Raw genomic sequence first — 5,007 nt, forward strand, 5'->3', positions numbered from 1 at the left:
AATCGGTTAAAGGAGTCGGTATATTTATTCAAAACCCTTAAAAGATTTGTCTAGTCCAAATATTCATTTGATATGTTTCTTATATTTCTACTTCAAGTGACAGTGGTAAGTAGGAAAGAAGGACAGTAGGAAAAAGGAGTAGAGTAGTGCATGCAGCATGTGCTATTGTACTTACCTTGGTTAAATACAGGATTTGGAGTGAAATGTTTGTTTGTTGAGATGATTACACCTCTAAGACTTGCGGAAGAAATAATAAACGTTGATTTAGATTGTAATTATACTGGAAGCTCTTTGCTAGCAGGTTAAACTTTATCTCTTCTACATCCTATTTGTTTCCTCTTTCTGTATTTATCTGCCCCTTCTCCCCCCTCTCTCTGTCTGCCTGTCTGTCTCTGTCTCTATCTCTGGCTGACTCTCTCTCTCTCTCTGTCACTCACACGTACTAATAGGCACCTATAATAATAATAATAATAATAATAATAATAATAATAATAATAATAATAATAATAATAATAATAATAATAATAATAATAAGGATAATAATTACAATAAGAACAATAACATTTGTCATCAACCCATACCTTGACTCTTCCCTTACCCCATATTGATGCCTCCCTGCCTTCCCCCCCCCCTACTCCTCCCCTCCCCTCCCCTTTCTCCACCCCCTCTATCTTTCATTCCGAAACCCAGGGAAATCAACGCCATCTATGTGCGCCACGGAGAAACATAATTCAGGCTGTGTGTGTAGGCTGACTCTCGCTCGCGGGTGAACGGGAGGAGGCGGTTAGGTGAATCCCTGCAAATTATGACACGCGCGAAGCTCTGCAAATTACGACGCGAATCAAGCCCGGCAAATTATAAAACGAATGAAGCTCTGCTAAATACGGAACGAATGAAGCTCTGCTAAATACGGCACGAATGAAGCTCTGGAAACTACGGCACGAATGAAGCTCTGGAAACTACGGCACGAATGAAGCTCTGCAAACTACGACACGGATGAAGCTCTGGAAACTACGGCACGAATGAAGCTCTGCAAACTACGACACGGATGAAGCTCTGGAAACTACGGCACGAATGAAGCTCTGCAAACTACGGCACGAATGAAGCTCTGGAAACTACGGCACGAATGAAGCTCTGCAAACTACGACACGGATGAAGCTCTGCAAACTACGGCACGAATGAAGCTCTGCAAACTACGACACGGATGAAGCTCTGGAAACTACGGCACGAATGAAGCTCTGCAAACTACGACACGGATGAAGCTCTGGAAACTACGACACGGATGAAGCTCTGCAAACTACGACACGGATGAAGCTCTGGAAACTACGGCACGAATGAAGCTCTGCAAACTACGGCACGAATGAAGCTCTGGAAACTACCGCACGAATGAAGCTCTGCAAACTACGGCACGAATGAAGCTCTGCAAACTACGGCACGGATGAAGCTCTGGAAACTACCGCACGAATGAAGCTCTGCAAACTACGGCACGAATGAAGCTCTGGAAACTACGGCACGGATGAAGCTCTGGAAACTACGACACGAATGAAGATCTGCCCTTCTGTGGGAATTCGCACGAAAGCGAATAGATCACGCAGGCTCTGTGAACCATGTTAATTAAGGGGATAGAAAGGGGACGAAATTGGAAATGAAGGAACTGAAAGCATGGGTCAAAATTCGATTTTCCTCTCTCTCCCACGCACTGAAAAATCAGTCATTTTCATCATTAGTAACTAATCAATGGTGTTGTTTAGGAATTTCATCCTGGAAACGAAATCTTACAATTTAACTCATTCATGTAGGTGTAAAATTTTGCTTCATTAGCCATTGAATTAATATCCTTGTATAAAATACCTTTAATGCTATTGATAAGAGTATTTTGCAAATCGGAAAGCAGTGCGAAAACAGACGAGTAAATTATCGAGAGAGCGAGAAAGCGAGAGAGAGAGAGGGAGAGAGAGAGAGAGAGAGAGAGAGAGAGAGAGAGAGAGAGAGAGAGAGACAGAGAGAGAGAGAGAGAGAGAGAGAGAGAGAGACAGACAGACAGAGAGAACGATAGATAGATAGATAGAGAGAGAGAGTGCGATAGACAGATAGAAAGAGAGAGAGAGAGAGAGAGAGAGAGAGAGAGAGAGAGAGAGAGAGAGAGAGAGAGAGAGAGAGAGAGAGAGAGAGAGAGAGAGAGAGCAATAGATAGAAAGATAAATAGATAGAGATAGATAGATAGAGAGAGAGAGACAGAGAGAGAAACTGAAATATTTCCAGAAGATCAAATTATCAACAGTAAAATTTCGTAGCTTTTGATCAACGTACAATACAACGCTTTGTATGTACGGTTTCCGAAGCCATTTTTGAGATACAGTGCAAATCTGACATCAAATTATCAATACTATTATTATCATTATTGTTATTATTATCACTATCGCTGTTATTGTTTAATTTTTATCATTATCAAATCATTAATATTATTCTTATTTTCATCATCATTATTACTATTTTTATCGTTCTTATTGTTATCTTATTATTATTGTAATTATCACCCATATTATGATTACGATTATTGTTACCATTATTAAAATCATCTCATTATCATCATTATTATCATTATCACCATCGCCATCATCACCATTAACAATACCATCATCTTGTCACCATTCGCCTTATTATCACTATTATCATTAATATTGTTCATTTATATTATCACTACTTTTTTTTCTATCCACGGTCTATACCATAAGAAAAGGTTCCTCCGTGCATGCTAGTGTGGAAGATCTCAAGGCACGTAAACAAGGGTTGTACTGCACGTAAAGTATTTCTTTTCCATTTTTGCAAAACGGTTTCTGAATCCATCTCTAGTTCTGTGCTACTTGTGAATTCCAGTGACCATTAAAATCTCTCCTCCTTTATTAACGTTTTCTCCCCTTCGCCTCTTCGTTAGTGTCTCCTTCTTCCTCTCGTTCTCATCCACTCTCCTCGGTTTCCGCTGATCATTCCCTCTACGTAATTCTTCCGTCACCCTCTTTCTGTCTATCTCTCCTCTCGCATAAGCGCTTGGGCAAAATCAGTACAGATTGATTGGCTCGGTTTCCCTTGGCTCTCGTCTCGCTCCGCCCTCTTTCCCTTGCCCATCAAGACTCCCTCCCACCCCCCTCTCTCTCTCTCTTTCCTCTTCTCCTCTTCGCATTCTTCAGTTGAAATGACCTCGACGGAGACAGGACGAAGGGAAGGAACTTTGAGCGTTGACCATCAGTTAAATATTCCCATCACGGGGTCGCTACTGCATCAAGGTGCCTTCTCTTTTTTTTTCCTTGTCGTATTTCGCTGTTGCTACATTAAGGAATTCTGGAAAGAAAGAGCTCTTGTTTCTCTTTCTCTGTACGTCTTTCTTTCTTTCTATCGTCTTCTATTACTACAATTCAATTATTCCTTCTAAAGAAAGCTTACACTATTTCCCACTGTATTCATGTCTATGATTTTACTACAATTCAATTATTCCTTCTTAAGAAAGCTTACACTATTTCCCTCTGTATTTATGTCTATGATTTTATCTCAACTTCCTTCTCTCATCTCACCCTCTTCTACAAACACTGTATCAACGACCTTTAGAAAAAGATACTCAGATTTCCTCCATATTACTTTGTTTTTCCTCTTCTCTCATTTGCTTCTTGCTGACCTTTTTTTCTTTCTTTTTTCTTTTCTTTTTTTTTGCACCTACTGAGCTGCTTTCAATATATCCTTCTATAACCTTCCGCCTCTGATTGGGCACTCATTTGCCAAGGAAATGATACAGAATCCATTAGTCCAGGAGATGAGACCACTTTATATATGGTTTTTTTTTTTTTTTCTGTGCCCCAGCCTAATGTTTACTGAATAACTGGGGATCATCATCACCGCTTCAGCCGTCAGTTGTATTGCGAACTAGCACCTGTTAATGGCTCATCTGACATTTGCACAGCTGAAATTAAATGGAGACTAATCAAATATCATGTAAATTTCACGTTAAGCAGTTTTCGCTGCATCTGCAAAATACATGTGCATTAAACAAAACCAAAGATGATACAAACAGCACATTCACAAAGTACGATAATGGGTGATTACATCCCTGTCCACCAAGCAGTAAATTGACTGGCCTCCCAACCGGCCTAAATTAAATCCAGGTTGGATACTTTTCCGACAATGGAGTGAAGAAAATGTGCTGTCCTCTTGAAAGGGAAACAGCAATTTACTTTAGGTGGTGATTCCCCAATTTCCATTTCACTATGGAAACTCCAGGGAAAAGAATAATAACTTAGCATTGCTAGGTAATCCACCAGAGCAGATAACGTCGAAATTTGATGTAAAAAAAGAAAAAAAATCGAATCGAATCAGAATATTTTTAACAAAGAAGTTGTCTTTTAAACAGATGTTCTAGGGGTAAATGAGTGCATTATCATCTTTTCTACTGAATAAAATTCATAAAACTCATTTTGGTCTTGTTTCCATTTTTTTTTGGGGGGGGTGGGGGGTGGGGTGTAGCCAATAACCATTTTATGTGACTTTTTGACCCCTGTTGGCGTCACCGATTAACATACTTCAATTTGGTTTATTTTATTTGAAAGAGGGCCTCAACGCCAACACTTTAAGGGGCAACTCAATCTACCGTGATGGATATGGACGAAAATATGGCCGTTTGAATGTCCTACCCTATTATTTTGTACCCAATTTTGAAGCTGAAAATCTCGAAAACCAACTGCACAGGAAAAAAATGGACCAATTTTAGTTTGTAAGATTGCCAGATTTGGATTTTTAAAGGTATTTCTGCCTTAGAAAACCAAATACAATCGAAAATGTAAATAAAGTGGTCTCATCTTGCAAACAAGATGGAGATTATTTTATTTTCCATTTTTCTTCTGCTAAGCAGCGACTGTTGACCTTTACCTGCACTGCTAATAAAGATAAAAATATGATTTACTTCCAGTTTGTCTTCATTTCGTTTTATTTTTCTTCCTCCTTTTTCAGCTAATTCTTTTC

The sequence above is a fragment of the Penaeus vannamei genome, chromosome 9 (assembly GCF_042767895.1).
Source record: "Penaeus vannamei isolate JL-2024 chromosome 9, ASM4276789v1, whole genome shotgun sequence".
Lineage (NCBI taxonomy): Eukaryota > Metazoa > Arthropoda > Malacostraca > Decapoda > Penaeidae > Penaeus > Penaeus vannamei.